The 24,312-nt window shown below is 40.7% G+C and overlaps 1 long non-coding RNA gene across 2 annotated transcripts in view; it reads right to left on the bottom strand.

The window, feature by feature from the left end:
* Window positions 1–15,253: 15,253 nt before the first annotated feature.
* The window catches only part of LOC100536462 (uncharacterized), a 39,402-nt gene continuing 30,343 nt past the window's right edge, over window positions 15,254–24,312 (bottom strand). Inside the window, exons 3-4 of one of the 2 annotated variants that reach the window (XR_015518192.1) lie at window positions 16,017–16,073; window positions 15,254–15,924 (exon numbers count right to left, since the gene is read on the bottom strand). This is a non-coding gene — a long non-coding RNA (uncharacterized LOC100536462). The remainder of the gene's footprint in view (window positions 15,925–16,016; window positions 16,074–24,312) is intronic. The other variant, XR_015518193.1, reaches the window with a different exon arrangement.

The following is a 24,312-nucleotide window of genomic DNA, read 5'->3' as shown; positions in this document are numbered from 1 at the left end:
GAGTTGCATCAATCTTTAGTGATTTCCTTAATATTAAACAGAGAAACGGACTTATGTTTAGCTCCTTTGAAGTATTATCGCTTAATGTTCAGCTTCCAGATACTATACAAAAACCTATGTTATCTCTCGCTTTAATCACCATATATAGACCCCCAGGACCCTATGTCAAATTTCTAAAAGAATTTTCTGATTTTATTTCTGACTTACTAGTCAAAACTGATAAAATGCTAATTGTGGGTGACTTTAACATCCACATAGATGACGCTAATGATACATTAGGGCTCGCGTTTATGGATTTAATACACTCACTTGGTATAAAGCAAAACGTTGTGGGTCCAACCCATCGCTTAAAGCATACATTAGATCTAATTCTGTCTTATGGAATCGAGGTTATTGACGTAGACATTATACCACAAAGTGATGATATTACAGATCACTACCTCTTACTATATAAGCTATGTTTACCTGAAATAAGCAAACCCGCTCCAATACTCCGCCCTAGTAGAACTATTGTTCCGTCAACTAAAGATGAATTTATAAATAACTTACCTGATCTCTCTCTATTTCGTAATGCACCCGCAAACTCAAATGATCTTGATGTAGTAACCAGCAGTATGGATGCCATCTTTACTAGCACACTAAATACTGTGGCACCCATCAAATTAAAAAAGGCTAGAGAGATTAAAACTGTACCATGGTATAATAGTCATACTCGTGCGCTCAAAACAGCAACCCGCGCCCTGGAACGTAAATGGAAAAAAACTAATTTAGAGGTCTTTAGAATTGCGTACAAAGACAGTATGTCCAGCTATAGGAGGGCTCTAAAATCTGCCAGGACCGAGCACCTGCGCAAACTGATAGAAAATAATCATAACAATCCTAGATTTTTATTTAACACCATCTCTAAATTAGCAAATAATCGGTCATCCTTGGAACAAACTACTCCACCGCAAATTAGTAGTGATGACTTCATAAATTTTTTTCAGTAATAAAATAGAAGGCTTTAGACAGAAAATAGAAGATGCCAAACTTTCTGCACCGGCTTATACTCCAAATCCTGTAAATATTTCATTAAATCATAATAATAACCTACACTGCTTCAAAATCATAGAACATGAAGAGTTAGTAAAAATTTTAAATAGCTCTAAACCAGCTACGTGTATGCTGGACTCAATTCCAACAAAATTACTGAAAGAGCTGCTACCTGCTACAGGAGAACCTCTTCTTAACATTATCAACTCTTCTTTATCTATAGGCCATGTTCCAAACTCTTACAAGCTAGCTGTTATTAAGCCTATTATTAAGAAACCGCAACTAGACACCAACAACTTAGCTAACTATAGGCCTATTTCAAATCTTCCATTTATGTCTAAAATACTAGAAAAAGTTGTTTCCACTCAATTATGCTCTTTTCTGCAGACGAACAATATTTTTGAAGTGTTTCAGTCAGGTTTCAGGGCTCACCACAGTACAGAAACCGCCTTAGTGAAAATAACCAACGATTTACTCTTAGCTGCTGACCGAGGGTGCGTCTCGCTATTAGTTTTACTCGATCTTAGTGCGGCATTTGATACCATTGACCACAATATCCTCATAAATCGCTTAAAGTCTACAGGTGTCCAGGGACAGCCTCTACAATGGTTTAAGTCATACTAAACTGACTGCTACCAGTTTGTGAATCTTAATGGACAGCCTTCACAAATCTGCCCAGTAAAGTATGGGGTGCCTCAAGGATCAGTTTTAGGCCCTTTACTGTTTACAATTTACATGCTACTGTGGTGCACCCAAATTTGTGCAACCACATTTGGTGATATATATTCTATAAATAGATAATACTGTTTATTCATTTAAATTAAGACTAGCATCTTTTATTAATTCAGCAAATTGATATTTGTCATTTAGTGCAATGTCCTGCAAAAGGAAAAAAAAGAGTAATAATGAATGAGACAGCATAGGGGGACCGGAACCTTTAATGCGATTATTTGTTCCCGGGTGCGTATACTGATGGAACCCCTGGTTTCTGGTTAGACGTAATCTGGAGAAAGAAGCGCATGGTCCTGTCTTGCTTTCGTCTCAGTGTTTTCATTCATTTTACAGGTCAGTACTGTGTTAAAACTGTCAAAGGATAAAGTTTTAGACGTTGTGTAAAGAATATATTTGTTGGAAACCGTACAGTGAAGATTCGGGTAACTTTTGGGTAAATTAAAGATGAAACACTTTAGGTAATGGTGTAAGGTCGGGCCGCGAGTAATCTCGCAATGACTCGCGCTATTATCGCGAGAGTTCGTTGGCGCGCGGTCATTCAGTCCGGCTGTAGTGTAAATTAAATTTAAACACTTTATCTTTTGCTTGAAAGCAACACAGATCGCTCCAGTTGATGCTTAAAGTCTCCCAATATGTGTTTACATGTTCAGTGAGCTGTTTTAAAGCAGAGTGAATTCATAATAGTGTGTTAAGGAAGCATATGAGAGTTTTATATATAAATATATGATATTTTGTTTACAGTTTTGATAATATTATTACTACTAATAGCTTTATTTCTTCAGTGTTATTTCATAAGGTCTGTTAAAGGTACTGTACACTTTCAAATGCAATGTCCCAGTTAAATTAAGCTAACTTCTGGCACATACAGTGTATTTTTGAGTGTTAAATAATACTTTTGAATGATTTACATGTGTGATAGTACTATATCTCAGGTAAATTAATGCAATATTGCACTGTTGTTGGTAACTAGTAGGATATCTACTCTGATTTGAGTGAATGTGCAGCAGTAAGATTTTATATATCTGATTGGTGAAGCTAATTCATGTAAATGCACTTTATTTGTGTTTAATATGCAGTGAAAATGCTAGACAGAGAATGCATTTATTGTAAAAGATGTATTTGAGTTTAAATGATTTAATAGACGTAATCTGGAGAAAGAAGCGCATGGTCCTGTCTTGCTTTCGTCTCAGTGTTTTCATTCATTTTACAGATCACAATTCTTTTTGTTATTGCGGCCACCGCGCCTGGGGCCCGTAACAAACTGTGGGGGCTCGTCCGGGATCTCTCCTCTTCAGTCGTCGAGGGGCAGATCCAGTGATACAAGGACCGTGACAACGATTGGGCCACTATTTCAGCTAAGCCAGCCAGTGGGTGTCCAAGGAGAGACGACGATCAAAAGTGAAAGGTATCCTCGCCTCCAAAAGGGAACCGGTCTGCTGTAAAGACAGAATAGTGCGCACTTATCACTACAGAGCTACAGTAAATGGTAAAAAGAAATAACTAAAATTATACAAACAGAATGGCAACAGAACTAAGAAAATTGGCCTGGAGCATCAGAAGGCGCTTGTTTGCACTCTCTAACATACAGCTCTTCGAGCTAGCCATGAATATTGCTACAGACAATGTGGACCCAGTCCAGTTTAAACAGACTGACGAAGAAAGCTGCATGGACTATGTCACTTTCTACATTCAGTCTGACACACTGCTACAGCTAGAGGATGAGGGGTTAAGTCAGCTCCTAATATTGAATGACGAAATAGACCAGATCATTAAAAAGAGTTCCAGCACCGAGTCATCAGTCAGTGAAGTAGCTGAAATAAATACACTCGCCACGCCCATTCCCCATTCGTATAACATGATTTCAGACTCACCACCATCGTCTGATAATGCATTAGAAAACATAGAAACACATTCAATAGCAGAATTGAAGAGAGTGTACGAGGAGCTAATTGAGCAGATGAAGCAGCGTGAAGCTACAGTGCCTCAACCCGCTGCAACAATCAGTCAGCCCAGCCAACCACAAGTAAGCTCTAGGACACACTTCACTCAGGAGAGACCAGCCACCATAACAGACCTTTCCTATCTGCCTCGTAGAGAATTCAAATTATTTGGAGGACAGATTGGGGACAACAGCTCTGACATCAGCTACAACAGCCTCACTAAACAGATTAATGAGGGCCTAAAAGAAGGATTTACAGAAGCGGAAGTTGTTAGGGGCGTACTGAGAATTGTCAAACCTGGCACCTTTAGAGATATGCTTATGCTAAAAGATGAACTGTCAATTTTTGAACTTCAGTGCTTTCTGAGGTCCCACCTTGGAGAAAAAGCAGTAACTGAAATGTTCCAGGAACTAATGTGTGCAAGGCAAACCGAACAAGAGTCACCCCAACAATTTCTGTACCGTATGATTGGACTTAAGCAAAAACTCATCTTTCAGTCCAAACAGGCGAACACAGACATTTCCTATGACCCAAAGACTATACAGAAAGTGTTCCTTCACACAGTCTACCAAGGTTTGGGCGTTAAGTATGCAGACTTGAGGCAAAAATTAAGACCCCTTACTTTAAACAACAATGTTGCTGATGAAGAAATACTACGAGAAGTCACCAGAATAATTAGTCACAAGAACGAACATCAGCGTAGGCTAGGTCAGGTAACTCGCCAAAAGCATTTACAGGCCCAGAGTGCTGTACTTGAAACAAAGGAAACAATCCCAGCCAAAGGACAGAACACTGCCCAAACAATTCAACACCTCGCAGCCAAGGTACAAACCTTAACCGATATGGTAGCCAGCTTAATGGAACTTAAAACGACAAATCAACACCAATTTTTCCCGCCCCCAGCCACTCAGAATCCCCCCTACCCCAACTCAAGTCCATTCCCCCAACAACAGTACAGCCATACCTCTCAACCTCCCACCAACCAACACATAGCTCCTTCAAAGAAAATGTTCCTCTGTCAAAAGTGCACCGAGCTAAACCTCCAGGACTGTAGCCATTGCTTTGTGTGCGGCGAGTCTGGACATCGAGCAGTTGGGTGTCTAAAGCGGACGAGGACTCAGGGAAACGGGAACCGGTCTCTGTCGAGGGACAGCCAGAGGCCAGCACAGACCCTCTGTCCCAGTCTGTAAAGCCTGCTCCAATACAACCTGCAAAACAATGCACCAGACATCAGAAGGAACCCCACATATACTCTTGTCAAAGCATTAAAACTTGTCAAGTACCCCTAGTAGGTAAGAAGAGTACCTTAAAGTGTTCGATTAGTGGCTACCCTGTAACTGTATTGTTCGACTCTGGCTCCCAAGTAAGCATAGTAGACAGACAGTGGGCTAAGAAGTACATCACCAACCATCCTGTAAGGCCTCTGGGAGAATTGATGGATGATGAACTCGAGGTTTATGCGGTTAATGGCCAAACAGTCCCATATGATGGATGGGTTGAACTCACAGTTACACTCGCTGGCCACGAAGACCCCAATCTCACAGTAAAAGCCCCATTTTTAGTCAGTCAGTTGCCACTTCCTCAACCATTAGTCGGAGCAAATGTGCTTGGTGTTATCATCCAAAGACATCAATCAGATAGGGATGCTAATGCCGTACTTTACAGCCTTCTACGCAGAGCTTTTGAAGTTGATGAGGAGCAAGTGGCGGCCATAGTCAATTTCTTACAGGTGCCGCAACAAACAGACTGTACCCCAGCCACAGTGAGGGTTGGCAAAGACAATGTCATTATCCCAGCTGGAAAAGCGATCCAAGTATGGTGCAGGGTACCTCCAAACTTTGGCATCACTGACCCCTTTGTCCTGTATGAACCCGTTGAAGATAATGTTGCTTTAAGACATCTGAGTATAGGAGAGGGACTATTAGGAGTTAACATGACACAAAGACCTTATGTTAAGATCCCCATATCCAATCACTCAAAAGATGATGTGATCCTGCCAAAACGGACAGTGCTGGGAACAATCCAACATGTTGCCAAACTAAATGAAACAGAAACACTAGAAACAACCTCAAGCCAATCTACACCAATCACAATATATGCTACAGGTGTAGACAAAACCACCCCTCCTTGTGATTCCCCAACTGATTCTTGGCTGCCACCAGTTAACCTTACTCACCTCAGTCCAGATCAGCAAAAGTCAGTTGAACAGGTATTAGTTGAAGAGTGTCAAGCATTTTCTCGTGACAGTGGTGATATAGGTTGTATTCCCTCACTACAAATGGAAATCAGACTTAAGGATGACACCCCAGTGCAGAGAGCCTATGCATCTATCCCAAAACCTCTTTACAGGGAAGTCAAGGAGTACATCCAAGAACTGTTAGTTAAAGGGTGGGTTGTAAAATCTCAGTCCCCCTATGCAGCCCCTGTCATCTGTGTGAGGAAGAGGGATGGAACGCTACGCTTGTGCATCGACTACCGCCTCCTAAACAACAAAACAGTCCCAGACAAACATCCACTTCCGCGAATCCAGGACCTCACAGACTCACTTGGAGGATACAGCTGGTTCTAAATCCTGGACCAAGGCAAAGCATATCATCAAGGGTTCATCGCTGAAGGATCAAGGTACCTTACTGCATTTACAACCCCATGGGGGCTCTATGAGTGGGTGCGAATACCCTTCGGTTTGTCCAATGCACCGGCGGCCTTCCAACGGAGTATGGAGGAAATGCTAGATACACTGCGGGATGAGTGTTGTATTCCTTACCTTGATGATGTGCTCTGTTTTTCAAAGTCATTCGAAGAACATGTCCAAGTGTTGCGGAAAGTTCTCAAGGCCCTACAACGCCATGGAGTCAAACTAAAACCAGAAAAGTGTGAGTTGTTCCGAAAAGAGGTTCGGTATGTTGGTCGCCTAGTGTCTGCTGAGGGAGTGAAAGTGGACCCTAAAGATATTGAGGCAGTGCAAGCACTCAAACACAGGACACCCCAGACAGTAGGAGATGTCAGACAACTCCTGGGATTCCTAAGCTATTATCGAACCTATGTGCAAGACTTTTCACGTATTGCAAAACCTCTATATGATCTGCTTCAAGTCAAGACTGACATATCCCACACCAAACCAGCCAAAGGCAAAACAAAGCATCCCCAACAGTCCTCTCGAGCTCCAATACATTGGGAACGAGAGCACCAAGATACTATTGAGCGCTTGATTGACATGTTGACCCAGCCACCAGTGTTAGCCTATCCTGACTTCACTTGCCCCTTAATACTTCATACAGATGCATCGCAGAAAGGTCTAGGAGCAGTTCTGTATCAGAATCAGGACAACAAGATGAGAGTAATAGGTTACGGCTCACGCACTCTAACACCTGCCGAACAAAACTACCACTTGCACAGCGGAAAACTAGAGTTTTTAGCCCTCAAGTGGGCAGTTTGCGACAAATTCAAAGATTATCTGTTCTATGCACCCCATTTCACAATTTTCACAGATAACAATCCCCTAACCTATGTTTTAAGCACAGCTAAGCTAAATGCTGTCGGACACCGCTGGGTGGGACAACTGGCCGACTTCCGCTTTGATATAAAGTATCGCCCAGGGAAAGTCAACATTGATGCAGATGTGTTGTCTCGCTGTCCACTTGACATCAATACCTTCATAAAAGAGTGCTCGGAGGAACTGTCACAAGACGCAGTCAATGCAGTTTGGGAAGGGAACAGGAGAGCAAAACAAGGAGATGTACCATGGGTCGCGGCCCTCAGCCTTGCTTCCTTAGATCAGCCCCTCAAAGAGCCACTGCAGACTATCAGTCATGATGAATTAGTCCAAAAGCAAATGGCAGATCCGGTGATTGGGAAAGTCCTAGAAATGAAGGTAAATGACATCACACTATCAGAAGATAACCGAGCTAAAGCTGACACTAACACCAAAAGACTTTTAAGAGAATGGAGTCGATTATACATAGAGAATGGCCTTCTGTACAGAAAGACCACAGAACGAAAACAGTTGGTCTTGCCCTCTGTTTATAAACAAGTAGCTCTCACACACCTTCATAACAACATGGGCCACGTAGGCGTAGAGAAAGTCTTGAGTCTGGCCAGGGAGCGTTTCTATTGGGCTTTCATGAAGCGAGAGATTGAGGAATATGTCAAGAGGAAATGCCCCTGTATCAAACAAAAGAGACCGGCAACACATGAAAGAGCACCCATGGGAAGCATTACATCCAACGCCCCACTTGACCTAGTTTGTATTGACTTTCTCCACTTAGAGTCTTGCAAGGGTGGCTTTGAGTATATTCTAGTTTTGGTGGACCATTTCACCAGGTTCGCCCAGGCGTACCCCACTAAAAATAAGGCAGCTAAGACAGCAGCAGACCGTCTTTTTAATGATTTCATTCCAAAGTTCGGATACCCATCTAAACTCCACCATAATCAGGGCCGAGAATTTGAAAATGAACTTTTCAAATCTCTCAGACAACTCGGCGGTGTGGGCCACTCAAGGACCTCCCCATACCATCCTCAAGGCAACCCCGTCGAACGACTGAATCGGACTCTGTTACAGATGCTTCGTACCTTGGGAGAAAAGGAGAAACAAAATTGGAAGGACCATTTGCCCCATGACATTCACGCTTATAATTGTACTAAGCATGAGGCCACAGGGTTTTCACCACATTACCTGATGTACGGCAGACATCCCCGTCTTCCTGTAGATCTTCTTTTTGGCCTCCAGACAGCAGATGATGAAACACCACACGGATTTGCTGATAAGTGGAAAGGGAAGATGGCGGAGGCATACCGCATAGCAAACACAAACAGTCAACAGTCAAGCCTTAAGGGTAAAGTACACTATGACAAAAGATGCAAGGGAGTAACACTACAGCCTGGAGACAGAGTACTGGTGCGCAATCTTAACGAAAGAGGTGGGCCTGGCAAATTAAGACCTTACTGGGAACAGACCATTTACATTGTGAGAGAGCAAGTTGGAGACAATCCAGTGTACAAAGTAAGTCCGGAGACAGGAGGACGTCCATTCCGTACATTACACAGGAACTTGTTGTTGCAGGTAAATGACTTGCCTGTAGACATAGTTCAGCACCCCACTGCCAAGCCACAGAGGAGAGATAAAAGGCCCAAAGAAAGATCAAAAACTCCTGACCTATCACAAAGCCCAGAAAACAGTGATTCGGAAGGTGAGACACCTCTCTACTGGTTTCCCGCTCCTGTTAACCATCCTCAAATTGAACACCCACAAGCAACTAAGCCAACCCACATTGTGCCACATCACAGACCAGAGTCACACAAGAATTCCCAAGTGGAGCAGGACACATACATGAATGCTGAAAAGGAACAAGTGATAAGCAGGGATAATGTGGAAAGTGCAGACTTACCTCTGTCAGATGATGTCCAGGAGGAACCTCAGCTTCATGAGGAAATGGAGATCCAAGAGTATAGCCCTCAACCAGTATCATGTCTTGGACCAGAACAGGACCTAAACCTAGAGACACCACCCCGCTTGAGACAGTCCACTAGGCAGAGACAACCAAAGAGGATATTCACTTATCCATCACTAGGCCAGCCAGACTATCGGACTTGCCCTACTGTTAACACAGTCAACGTCCAGCCGACTATGTATCCTTTATTGCATTACCATGCCTTTTATCCCCAACCCCCTCCCATTACATCGAATCCTTACTTGCAAATGCCATATGCAGTTGCTTGCTTTTGAAGTAAAAGACACTAAGTAAAAGTTCAGAGACACTGCATAAGAGATTGTTTTGAGACTTTTGAAAGTTCATAGATGGTAATTGTTGCTATGTGTATTGTTATCTGTCAGTTGTTTAACTGAAGTGTCAGGAGCCACTTTTATTGCTGGGGAGCGTGTGGTGCACCCAAATTTGTGCAACCACATTTGGTGATATATATATATTCTATAAATAGATAATACTGTTTATTCATTTAAATTAAGACTAGCATCTTTTATTAATTCAGCAAATTGATATTTGTCATTTAGTGCAATGTCCTGCAAAAGGAAAAAAAAAGAGTAATAATGAATGAGACAGCATAGGGGGACCGGAACCTTTAATGCGATTATTTGTTCCCGGGTGCGTATACTGACGAAACCCCTGGTTTCTGGTTAGACGTAATCTGGAGAAAGAAGCGCATGGTCCTGTCTTGCTTTCGTCTCAGTGTTTTCATTTATTTTACAGGTCAGTACTGTGTTAAAACTGTCAAAGGATAAAGTTTTAGACGTTGTGTAAAGAATATATTTGTTGGAAACCGTACAGTGAAGATTCGGGTAACTTTTGGGTAAATTAAAGATGAAACACTTTAGGTAATGGTGTATGTTATCTAATAGCTAATGGCGCTATTATCGCGAGAGTTTGTTGGCGCGCGGTCATTCAGTCCGGCTGTAGTGTAAATTAAATTTAAACACTTTATCTTTTGCTTGAAAGCAACACAGATCGCTCCAGTTGTTGCTTAAAGTCTCCCAATATGTGTTTACATGTTCAGTGAGCTGTTTTAAAGCAGAGTGAATTCATAATAGTGTGTTAAGGAAGCATATGAGAGTTTTATATATAAATATATGCTATTTTGTTTACAGTTTTGATAATATTATTACTACTAATAGCTTTATTTCTTCAGTGTTATTTCATAAGGTCTGTTAAAGTTACTGTACACTTTCAAATGCAATGTCCCAGTTAAATTAAGCTAACTTCTGGCACATACAGTGTATTTTTGAGTGTTAAATAATACTTTTGAATGATTTACATGTGTGATAGTACTATATCTCAGGGAAATTAATGCAATATTGCACTGTTGTTGGTAACTAGTAGGATATCTACTCTGATTTGAGTGAATGTGCAGCAGTAAGATTTTATATATCTGATTGGTGAAGCTAATTCATGTAAATGCACTTTATTTGTGTTTAATATGCAGTGAAAATGCTAGACAGAGAATGCATTTATTGTAAAAGATGTATTTGAGTTTAAATGATTTAATAGACGTAATCTGGAGAAAGAAGCGCATGGTCCTGTCTTGCTTTCGTCTCAGTGTTTTCATTCATTTTACAGATCACAATTCTTTTTGTTATTGCGGCCACCGCGCCTGGGGCCCGTAGCACTACCTCTGGGAGACATTATTAGAAGACATGGGATCAGCTTTCACTGCTATGCAGATGATACTCAATTATATATTTCAACTAAACCTGACGAGACGTCTGAACTTTCTAAACTAACTGAGTGTATCAAAGACATCAAAGACTGGATGACCAACAATTTTCTTCTCTTAAACTTCGACAAAACAGAATTATTACTTATTGGGCCTAAATCTTGCACACAGCAGATCTCGCAACTCAATTTACAATTAGAGGGATACAAAGTTAGCTTTAGCTCTACTATAAAAGATTTGGGTGTCATATTAGACAGCAATCTAACTTTTAAAAACCATATATCCCATGTCACAAAAACTGCCTTCTTTCATCTGAGAAATATCGCTAAATTACGAAATATGCTATCCATCTCAGATGCAGAAAAGCTAGTCCATGCTTTTATGACTTCGAGACTGGATTACTGTAATGATCTATTTGCTGGCTGCCCAGCATCCTCTATTAACAAACTTCAATTAGTACAAAATGCAGCAGCCAGAGTTCTGACCAGGTCTAGAAAATATGATCATATAACCCCAATTTTATCCTCCTTACACTGGCTGCCTGTTAAGTTTCGTATTGAATTTAAAATATTACTTCTCACCTATAAAGCTCTAAATAATCTAGCTCCTGTTTATCTAACCAACCTTCTGTCTCGCTACAAACCAACTCGCTCTTTAAGATCTCAAAATTCAGGGCTTCTGGTAGTACCTAGAATAGCAAAATCAAGTAAAGGAGGTCGAGCCTTCTCTTTCATGGCTCCTACACTCTGGAATAGCCTTCCTGATAACGTCCGAGGCTCAGACACACTCTCCCAGTTCAAAACTAGATTAAAGACCTATCTGTTTAGTAAAGCATACACTCAATGCATCACCTAGCGGGTTCCAGACTGGCTTCTGCATCTTGCTTATATACACTATGAACAGCAGCTACGCTAATTATTTTCTTTATTCTCTATTTTCACCTGGGGATACTCATCCCGAGGTCCTCAGATTAGGCGGAGTCACTGATTGGATCCAAGACCAGCGACGTGATGATCCCAAGGATTCCATATCCGGGACCAGGCCATATCCTGAGCTGCTGCTGCGCTGATGGTCGTGGGGAGTGGAGAACATGAGTCTGATTCCAGCGACGCTCCAGGGACAGACGAGTCTTCATTGAGGCCATCTTCCAGCATAAACCACGGCGAATGAAGTTCTGCACAAGACTTTTGGCCAGCGGAGAAATTAAAATGGTCGTGCCCAACTGAGTCTGGTTCTCTCAAGGTTTTTTTTCTTCACTCGCATCAGGTGAAGTTTTTTATCCCTCTCCGCTGTCGCCACTGCCTCGCATGGTTCAGGATTGGTAGAGCTACGCATCGATGAATTGGCTCTTCAGTGTTTGAACTCTCAGTAATGATTAAATCACACTGAACTGAGCTAAACTGAACTGAACTGAACTTAAACACTAAAACCTGAACCACACTGTTCCAGTTACTGAACCACACTGTTCCAGTTACTATAACCATTTATGTGAAGCTGCTTTGACACAATCTACATTGTAAAAGCGCTATACAAATAAAGCTGAATTGAATTGAATTATAAAAAGAGCAGAGCTGCGATAAAATAATGAATAAGAAGACTGTGGTCAAGTAAATAAATAAATTAATTTAAAAAGTGTGACTCCTGAGAGCAACAGATTCTGGAGCTAGGGACACTGGCCCTTGCGGCCAAAAAACGGACCGGCCCACCGGGAATTCTCCCGGTCCTCCTGATTAGCCAATCCGGGCCTGTATATATATATATATATATATATATATATATATATATATATATATATATATATATATATATATATATATATATATATATATATATATCTTTGGGTCATCAGTTCATACTCTACTCAAAGAAAGACTACAAGAGATTGTTTGAAGAGGTTAGAAAGTACACATTTAACTCATTGAGGCATGAAAGAATATAGAGATGGCTTGCGAAAAACTGCCCACAAATGGACCCTTGTAAGTTGAGAATTCATTGTAGATTTCTTAATTTCATACATGTGCAGTACACTTAAAAACCGTCAGAAAGAAGGTTATTCTGTTTACATTCTGGGTGAAATTGGTACAAAAATCTCGCTGTGATGATTAGTTGTTGCAACATTTATGATCTCACTTATTTTCCTCCAGCTTATAGTTCCTGATTTATCAGGGGTCTAAACAGTAGAATGAACTACCATTTACTCTGGTATATGTTTTATGCGGTAGATAAAGCAACCTCCACCCAGCACTGAGAGTACACTAGTGCTGGGAAACATCCATACATTCATCCACTACGGCCAATTTAGTTTATCCAAATCATGGAAACCAGAGCATCATTGAATGTTCTAATTATTTTAAAACAGTAATGATGCAATGACGCCCTGTTTACTGAAATGATGTGACCTTCCCAATATGATGCATGCTTCCAATCACAAATTGTAAAAAGAAGCAGTGCATTGAAAGCAGCCATCACTAGTAAAGGCTATGCATGTAAATCACCAGTGATTGAACAGCCCTTATAACCTGCATCAGGATTTGTGATAACTTGCTAAAACACTGTAAGAGTTGAAATATTGCAAATATTTTGATATCTTTGACAATTCAAAACATGAGCTGAAAACAGAGACTGGTGAATAAACAACCCAGCAGGTGGGAATGCGGGAAAAACTCATTCCTGCTGCATTTGCATCTGAGTCTGCTGAAACTCGGCTTCATCCACCCCATCTCACATATGGTCATTTCAATGTTTGAATGTTCTAGATTAACCAAACTGACTTTAACTATCATGTTTGATATCATTTGAAATGTCTCAGTGCGATTGGTACAATGGTCTCATTGTCTCAGAAATAGACATAATAAAAAACAATTAATATATAACTTCAGGCATCTTTTGAACCACTGTGAAGGGTGTGACTTTTCCCTAAGTGTGAATGCCTTTTGTTATTCACACCCCCTTCCTTGAGGGAATTCTTGGATTATTTAAGGTAAGGTCTGAGAAAGATTCAGGGCGATTCTGCCTAACCAGATCAGCCCATAACATGGCTTGCTCCATGTTATGTATATTTTTGAAGTCAGGTATGCATCTTTTTCATCTTGGATTTGTCTTTGATAATTTGATGTTTTGTATTGATCGTTTATGAATTGACCGATTGAATTTGGCATAATACATTTACCTGACTAATAAATTATGTTTTGAATTATTCAAACCTCGTGTTATTATCACTGATAAATGTTGTTGTCCATAGCACTACAAGCCACTGTACAGGTTAGTAACGGACTAAAACATGTTAGACGGAGCAGCGTGGCACGCTATACAATGTTGTTAGAGATCCGACTAACAAATTGGCATTAATTCAAGTATACTTGGACTGTAAAAGGCCAACTATTTAGAACAACAAAATATTGTTGAAACTACTTTAAATGTGGATATTTAGGCCTTCATCTACAAACTTATAATCCTGTGCGATTATTATTAAAATACTTTGTCTTGATTAAGTAGATAACAGATCTATGGGGACCACATAAAAATTTCCTAAATTGAGTAAGTAGGGTTCTGCCTTTTTAGGAGAGTGGTTAATCGCCTCTGTTTAATGACCAAGACTGACAAGCTTGTATTAAGAGATTGTATACCCGGCCGGTGCAAGACTCGAGATGCTATAGGAATCTGAGTAAATGAGAATAAGGTATAATAACAAATCAAAAGAATATTCAATCATAATCTAAAATAATGTGAAAGGAAACAAAATAATCTTCTCAATGTTTTATAATTGGAGTCAGATAAAACGAGGATAAATATATTAATATTCTAAACCACCTCATACTAAAATTGGAGTCAGATATGAGTTAAGTTTAATATAAATCAACATTGTGCACTGGAAAAAACGAAAATGCAGTGAACCTTCATCCACCATTGGATAACGTCATTGGACCAACTGGCTGGACCTTACAACACTTACTACTGCTCAGTTCCTACAAATACATCAGGATCGAGTCATCAATTACATCTTTATTCTTGGTTTCTCCTGGATTTTCTATGACAAACAAATTAAGTCAATTTTTTTGCAAGCCTGTAGTTAATTTAATAGGTTACTTTACTTAAGATATAAAGTAAAAGGTTTTCTTCTCCTCAGTGTCAGTACAGGGCACGCATTTACAAATGTAAATCCCATGCTTTAGTTCCTCTGTTTAAAACATAACACAGGTAATATCATCAAAGCATCCGAGGCAATAAGTCAAGGGTGCACCTGAGCACAACACACCCAGTGCTCTTGAGAATGTGTGTGTATTGTCATAGCTTTATAATATTCCAATTGAACCACTGAATTCATATGGTCTGTTTTTAGGATGTTTTTGGTGTTTTTCTGCACACAAAGTCGAGAAATATGAAGGATGAAGCAGTTTTAAGATTTTATTAAAAATTTCTTAATTTGTGTTCCCGAAGACGAACAAAGGTTTCAGGACACCAAAACGACATGAGGTTAAGGTATTGACAACAGAAGTTTCATTTTTGGATTAACTAATCCTGTAATTGTATTAATTCTTTCCACCTCATTTCAAATGTTTTTTATCATTTACATGCAAATTTACCTGCCACCGCCTGGTCATACTCATCAATCTCCAATAAACTGGATTTACAGTTCTGTGCCAATCTGGTGCTCATTTTCTGGGCCTTGTTTTTATTGTAGCGGTGAAAGAAGTTCCTTATTTATAACAGATACATCAATGGCAGATATATGTTCAAGAAATAGCCGTTTTTCTTGAGTTTAGCCAACAGCTGTTCTACAGTTTCACCACTAACTATGCCATCCAGCAAGGGAATGAGCGTGAATTTCCTCAGAGCATATTCTTTTCTGATGCTATCCTGATGAAGTATATAAAGGTCAGATAAACGAGTCACTGGATGACCTTGAGGTTCTGCAATTGTCTTTTTTCCTCCAACCGAGGAAGTGATACTTTCAGCTGTCCCTGCTTCTCCAGCTCATGTTATCCTGAGTGGGTTCTTCAAATGGAGATATCAACATCTTTTCTGATGCTCTCAGACTTGTGTAAGTGGCAAGACCCTGTTCAAAATCATAAACGATGACATTAGGGTTATGCTGCCATAATAAGAGCAAATCGGCGAAGTCTCGAGGGCTTTCAGCTCGAAGATTACATTTGAGACTGTAAACTGTAAAAATTCCACAGGGGCACATGATGAATTCCCAGCCACCTGATAAAAAATAAAAACACAGGAGAGAGAAAAAACACTTTAGTATTAATGCAAAGTGGGTCAATAACAGCTTGAAATAAGCTTTATATTTTCTGTACACAATCAAAATATTAGTTGGCGACACGTTACTGCATTCTAATTACATTTTTGGGAAAAGCAGTAATGTAACAAATTACATTTTACATTTGTTTAATTTGATTAAAATTAAAGTCAATTCAATTGCATTACCTGCATTACAAATATGGTTTATAGAAGAAAAAAAAGCTGCAATGTCAGTTAAGAAGCATACGCCTTTAAAATGCTGGAAGATAGCAAGCTGAAATAGATGCTGATAAGAGTGGTTGCTTCTTCAAGTGTAAATACAGACATTACTTTGATTTCATTAATTGTAAAAACAAAAATACTGCTGTAAAATGCAGTCTATGTAGGGCTGGGCAATAAAATCGATATCGGTATTTATTGACTGAACCCTATTGTCAATATCGATAATAAAAAAGTTTGGTATGTGGTTTCGGTATGAAGTGTTTATAGTTTTATTAAAACGTGACTGCTGAGAGCGAGCACATGGAAGCGATGTGCACATGGTGTGTAAGCTGCACGCACGTATTTTCCAGGTACATCTAGATGAAAAACATCTAAACTTTTCAGAATGCCCAGAGCGCTAGAAATGATTAAGGGTGTCACAATTTCGATTCTAAATCGAAATCGATCGAAATTTATGCTCAATTTCTATTATTGAATCGGCTTGCCAAGTGGGAAAAAACACGCTTGTTGAAGTGCTTGTTAAACTGCAGACGCAGGAGACCCATTGACAGAGCTTAAACCCTCTCTTCTCTTTCAATGAAGTCGCCGGTGTGGAAGCATTTTGGATTTCCAGAGAGTTATGTTGACAACATTCGTGTTGTCGACAAAAAAAAAAACAGTTTGCAAGCTCTGCTATGTACGTATTAGGGTTCGTCGAATAGACAACACCGGCATCGCGATCCTCACCCCCATTGCAAATCCGCTCACGAAAAGTATACACTCAGGCCCTGTTTACACTAATATGTCTTTGTTTTTAAATGGCATTTTAGAACAACAAGGATTTGACATCCACAGTGGTGTGTAGCATTTCTGAGCAGCCCTCCTTCCTCACTACCACTGAAAACGCACATCACGTGACCACACACACAGACGCACACACATTCATGTGCTCGAGACGGCGGGTCCAGGCAGTCAGAGGATCAATAGACTGCTTCAATCTTTCACTCACTTGTACTTAGTCATTTTAGCGAACACCACAGATACTGTTGGCTGGTTCCTGTTGGTTGTGCACCTTTTTTTACCAACACCATTATAAGGACACAGATCACTGCCTATTCACGAGTCCCGCAGAAAAAGAGATTGACAGGTGGTAATTGTGTGTAACTTGCCTTTATTCATTCACTGTATGATTTGTTTATGGGTAAAACAAAGACCATGCTGGTCAGGTAGTTTAAACGGTAGGCTACAAATAATTAATTCGTTATTAATTAATGAATTATTCATAATCAAAAATCGAATCGAACCGTGACTTTAGAATCGAAAATGTAATCGAATCGAGGATTTGGAGGATCGTGACACCTTTAGAACTGATTCACAATTTGTATGGAATATACACATTTCAGGAATAACGGCAGACTAAATACCTCAGACAAACACAAAGAATTCACTCCCGCTTGTCACTCGAAGTCAGAATTACAAATCATGCGAAAATGAGTGCCGTATAGCAGCAGTGAGGAGATTGTAAATATAAAAGGATGTCACCAGAACAGCTTTTTAGTTTCTTTTCTTATGCATCCAACCACTAGCCCCTCATCTGAAAGATTTTTAGCACAGGGGTAATGCATTCATTCAACTTCACAATTTGTATGTTGCAGTATGTTTTTTAATATGTTGATATGATGGCTGGTTCCTTTACCTGAAAGCTCAGATCTAATTAGTATAATTTGTTTTGTTTACAGAGTTTGCAGGCTTACTGTATCATTATTCACATCTTACAGATGTTGATCTACCTTTACCATTGCACACACTTTGCAACATTTTATTTATCAAGTTTATTTATCGAGTCTCTTTTGTTTCATTCATTTATTCCTTTTCTTTTCAGCTATGTTTATTTTATTAAAGAGATCAGATCATATTTTTGTTTAAATATTTTTGACTATTAAAAGTATTTGCCTTAGTAATGTTGGTAAATTAAAATAAAGTTGTTACAAAAAATAAATCCTAATAGTGCTAAATATATTGCTAAAAATATTTAATAATTATTGATTTTAAAAGATATAGTAAAAATGTTCTTTTTTGTACTATCGCCCAGTCAAGTCTAGTCTCTAAAGAACTTGTGACTGCTTTTAACTCGACCAGCAACTTGTTCAAGCCCTTTAACATAAAACATTCTATGATAATATTTGTCGCCAAGGAGGACACCAGTGCCCAAAACACTGCAGCCCAACTCAGCCTAAAGAGGCTAAATTGGATTTTTGTGCAAGATAGGAGGTGAAGGTATCTTCTGAATGTTGAGAGAATGAGGCTGTTCACATATTGTGTCTGCGTGTGTGCGTGCAGATTCGTTGTTTTAGGGGTGTAACGATACACTCAGCTCACGATACGATGTGTATCACGATATAATGTTCACGATTCAATTTGTATCACGATATTTAGAATAAAAATTGAAAATTAAACTGAAATGCAAATTTTACCAAGTAAACTATTTTTTTATGTATTTCTTTTGTTTCAACTTGTTAAACTGAACCTTCTTTAAGAAAATAAATTAAACAGGCCTGTCTCTGGAAAATAAAACAATTAAAAAACTTCTTAAAAATATTATTGAAATGACAGAGACAAAATTAAGGAACAATTTAAGTAAAGGTGCAAAAAAAAAAAAAGCTTTCTATTCAATTGAATTTAACAGTAAGAGCTTAAGGCTTTGCTTGGTCACTTGCGTTTTTTGTGTGTGCAAAAAAAAATCCACATTTCGAGGTAATCTGACTATCCATAAATATATTTAATTCATATTTAATTAAATTCATTTAACTTAGAGATAATTACAATTGTGACTAGTCAAAACTCATTTAGAGATATCTGCAAATAGTTTTCAATGGAAGTCAATGGAGGAATATGACTAGTCATAATATATTTGCAAATATCTCCAATCTGATTTCGTACTAGTACAATTGTAATTGCAGATATCTCTAATTGTCATTCTGACTAATCGAATTATAATTATGACTAGTCAAAATATAATTAGAGATATCTCTAAATATATTTATGGATTGTCAGAACAAAGGTTTAAATGCTAAAACGGCTTGCCATACGCGCGCCTCTATCAAAGTCCGCCCTCTGTAGTAACAGCTCACCGTCAGCTCACGTCATGTGTGATTTTGCCGCCGCCAATACATCATTATGAAGACAGAATGATATTTTAGGGTGAATTGTACCTTATAAATACAGTATGTGACTCTTTCAACACCATTAGGAGGTATTCATGTCGCTGTGCAAAGTATGTAAATCACTGTGAAGACTTTAAAACTTAGGATGTTTGACCCAGTATGCGTGTCAAAAAGCGGACGAGTCTAAAGCAATGACTGTACAACCGAAATGTTGCCAGACGTCTGATTTTGAGAGGATTGGCCATCCTCTATTTCAGCTCCACTCATCTTGGTCTGCTAACATTACTGCTGCTGCAATCTGAACTAACGTGCGACAGCAGGTGGAACGTAGCTCACGTGCAAACAGCACAACTAATAAGAGAAAACGGACGTCATATCGTAATCAAATCGTCATAACGCCACGATGCATATTGTGACATTTTTGCATCGCAACAAATCATACAACGATAAATCGTTACACCCCTAGTTGTTTTCAATAGAGGCGTGCGGCTTGCATGCTCATATTGGAAGCGCATATTGTGCATGCTCGCATTTTCCAGGCGCACCTCGTTGAAAACCACGAGTCACATGACAATAACTGACCGATCAGCTTTACACTTTGTATCAAAAATATACACATTTCATTGGACTAATTACTTCAGACAAACAAAGAACACCCAAACACTAGTGTATTTGCATACTATGGATGGTAATGGTTACAGGTATTTAGTTTTCTTCTAACGCCTGTTTCACACCGCAAGCGTCAGAGGCGCGTGAGCGGAGCGTGAGCAGCGCGTATGTCGAGCAGTAGCAGCATGCAGGCGTTTGCCTTTCACACCAGCTGCGTCTGCAGCACGCAGCTCTTCGGCAGCTGCTGCAGAGATCAACCTATCTCTGTCTATTCTATCTAGTTACCCATGTCTCTCTGTATACAAATACACTTTTTAAACTTTTCATCTGCACCAAGGCCCCTCCTATGCTGTTTCTTTAACCTGCAAATGTTTATTTTACAAATTTTGTATGCTTCTCAAGCTAACTTATATGAGAAGTGTCTACAGTCAGAAGACAATCGCCTGTGATATCATGTCATTTGTTTTTTGATTATCAGGTTGCTGTAGACCTAGTTATAATAATATTTATACAACATAGCTATAATGATATTTATACATGATCAAACTAGTGTTACTTTCTCCGCTTCAGTGATGTCCAGCGGCAGAATAACAGCTCGTTAATTCATGCTCGTGCAGAGGATGAGACGGACAAAAGTAACCAATGCATGCCATTCTTTTACTTATTTTCATGTTGTCAGATTCACAGTGCAAACAGCTCCCGGTAGGAATAACTCGAGTGAACATAAAACAAAGCCGATTAAAACTTTCTTTCTCTGCTCAGCTGCACAGAACACAGCAAGCTCACATAATCCAGCATGCGTGTCGAACTACACTACCCACAATACACTTCGCTATGGACTACAAATCCCGTATATATTCTATTTCCCCTCTCCTACAACACTAGTGTGCAACTTAAGCAAAACTGATACTAAAATAGTTTTACATTTGGTTGTGTAGCTACTTTTTACTGTCATTCAATGTGTTTTGGTCATTATCAATGCACTGTCAATTTAATTGAGCGTGAGCAGCGCGTCAAAAATAGACCCAGCGCCGAAACTATCGCTGCACAGCTGCTTTGGCGACGCTCACGCCTCGCTCTGACGCACTGCTGCTGCGTGCGGTATGAAAGCTCTAATCTGTTAACATGGACGCCGAAAACACACACGCTGCTCACGCGCCGCTAACGCTTGCGTTGTGAAACAGGCGTAATGCTGCGTTCACACCAGACGCGGAACACGCGTCAAGCGCAAGTGATTTACATGTTAAGTCAATGCAAACGCGCGAATAGACATCCTGCGGCGCGATTAGGGTTGTAACGGTATGAATTTTTTACGGTATGATAATAGTCTAAAACAATACCACGGTTTGACGGTTTCGCGGTATACGGTATGTTACAAATGTTACAAAAAATTAGAACAGTGAAGCAAATTTGACTTTTTCCAAATAATATATTTTCAGTTACTATAAACAACACCACTTACAATGAACAAATAAAAAAATAAGAAAATAAGAAATAATGTGTCAAAGTCCAAATAAAGTCCAAATAAACATGGTGCAAATCCTCAGTAAAAAAATAGATATAAATATTTACTATACTATAAATAGTTACATAACGAAACTAGATTCAATATGGAACATCCTTAGGTTTTATGTGCCAGCATGGATATGGTTGTCTGTAGATATGGATTTAGATATGGTTGTCTGCAATGTCTTTTGAAAACAGCAAGAGCAGCAGTTCGTCTTTGCTGTGTCACTGTTTTGTCATGTTTCTGTGCTGCTGTGCATGCAAAAGTACTTAGTATGAGAATTATTTCATGCAAAACTTTTTTTTTTGCGTTTTATTTAGCCGCGCATAAATGTATGCCTATCTCTCATTCCGTGTTGTTCAAAAAGCTCATTGTTGGTCCACAAACAAAAGCGAAACCTATGCTTATTGGTTGTGATATAGCGAGTTTGAACCAATCTGGGCATAGAGGAAGGACAATGCATCAATGTATCATGTCTGGTTTGTCCGGAGACACAGTGACGAGCGTTTCTTTGTCAAATCAGCGTTGTCAAATTTTGATGACGTAACCGCACTGATTCCGGAGCCTCTGAAAGTCAGCACTGGAAAGCTGAGATTCTCTTCTTTATGCCAATCTTTGAATTGTATGAATCGGTTCAGCGGATCAAAAGTTATTAAACATTTAAGAGCATTACTTATTTGTCTCGGTCTTTAAGGGTTAAAACCGTTTATATGCAATTGTTCATGGTATGATAATCGTGCACGTTCAAATCGTGGTAGACCGTCATACCGGTATATTGTTACAACCCTAGGCGCGATACACGCGAATGGCGAGGGCCGAATTGAGCGTTTGGCGCGTTTGACGCAGGTCGGTTGAGGCAAGAAGGAGCTAAACCCTGCAGGGACACCGGTATGGAACAAAATCAATGCCAAAAGTCTTGAATTAAAAAGCATGTTGATAGCACAAACTGAAAAAAATAATACAAAGTATTAACAAGTTCTGTCAGGGTTCTGCCAATTTGGTCTTGTAAATTCTTGTTTTGGTGGCAGAGCTTTGACACTACTCATGTCTGGTCCTGTTTCTGTTTCTGTGTGCGCGCGCGCCGTCGTGGGTGTACGCAGAGTGTGCGCGCTTCTGCTTGACGCGGCCGCGCGCGCGCTCTGCGTCCCTCAGACGCGTGCGCTCTTGTACTCGTGTTTGTGTTTTCGTTTGTCAGCAGCGTGGTGTTTTATTCCCAGCATCTCAGTCTTGTTGGTTTCGGTTTTGGTCGGCGCTGGGATGAAGCATGCACGCTGCGTGTGTGAGCGCACGGCGAGTGCTTTCATTCATCGTGTGCTCGTGTCTTGCGTCTTTTGTCAAAGCACGTGGCTCGGTGTTTACATTGTGGTCACGTGCTTTTGTCGTGTGCTTCAGTGTTGTGTTATGTGAGCGCATGGCTTGTATTGTCTCTCTGTGTCATGCGCTCTCCCGTCTATTATCTAGTCCCACCCTCCTTGTTGACCCATTATTAGTTAATTGTGTTCACCTGTGTGTCAATTTACTTTTTGCTTTATAATACCCCTCATGTTTTCAGTCCTTTGCCAGTTCGTCGTCGAAAGTTTCCTGTCCTGTTGTGTCCAGCCCTGTCTTGTCCAGCCAGTCAAGTTTGTTTGTTCTTTTATTTGTTTCATTAGAGTTTTGCCTTTTTGTTTTCATTTTATTATTAATAAAAAACCCATTATTGCTGCATCTGAGTCCTCGCCCCATTTCCCCTCACCTACCCTGACAGTATGAACTGGCCAAAAAAGAGGACTCAGCAGAAAAATGGGTAGCTTCCTCTTTCCATATCCTTTTCTTGGGGGCTCTGTCAAACACCAGCTGCTTCAGGTTGTCCAGGAAATCTCCCTGCAGCAAGGAGAGGTGGACATCAGAAATTTCGCCCACGACTTCCTTGCTGTAGTGGATGGCCTTGAGTATGAGGATAACCTGGACCTCAAGGAGGCATTTAACATCTGCCTAACGGAGCCCCTCAGCCCTGTGGAGATGGAGAGGCTGGAGTCCCTGCTTTGTGTTTAAGCTCCACCAACTCCGCACAAAGCGCCAGCCCACTGACTGCTTGACATATCCATCTGCAGTCAGTGGGGGCCCCAGTCTTCCAATGACCCAGAAACGGCGGAGGAGGAGGAAGACCGGGTCTGCCTTACCTGTCGCCCACCCAGAGGTGACTGAACCTGCTGCAGCCCTTTCAGTTACCATCCTGGCTGCAGCATCACTTACTGAGGCACCCGCAACAGACACTGCACCAGTCCTGCAGGCAGTGGAGTATACTGCAGTGTCTGAAGAGGTGGCCAGCTTCCCGCCACCCAGACCAAGGAAGCGTCGGAGGAGAAAGGGCTCCTCCACCACAACGGCTCCAGCCCCTGAGCGCCCTCCAGTGTCGGCTCCAGCCCCTGAGCGCCCTCCAGTGTCGGCTCCAGCCCCTGAGCGCCCTCCAGTGTCGGCTCCAGCCCCTGAGCGCCCTCCAGTGTCGGCTCCAGCCCCTGAGCGCCCTCCAGTGTCGGCTCCAGCCCCTGAGCGCCCTCCAGTGTCGGCTTCAGCCCCTGAGCGCAGCTCAGTGCCGGCTTCAGCCCGGCTCCTTGCCCTGTCGACACCACCCAGACGTCTTTCCCTGCCGGCACCACCCAGACGTCTTTCCCTGCCGGCACCACCCAGACGTCTTTCCCTGCCGGCACCACCCAGACGTCTTTCCCTGCCGGCA

The sequence above is a fragment of the Danio rerio genome, chromosome 20 (genome assembly GCF_052040795.2).
Source record: "Danio rerio strain M-AB ecotype USA chromosome 20, GRCz13ab, whole genome shotgun sequence".
Classification (NCBI taxonomy): Eukaryota; Metazoa; Chordata; class Actinopteri; order Cypriniformes; family Danionidae; genus Danio; species Danio rerio.
This window is presented reverse-complemented; position numbering and strand designations above follow the sequence as displayed.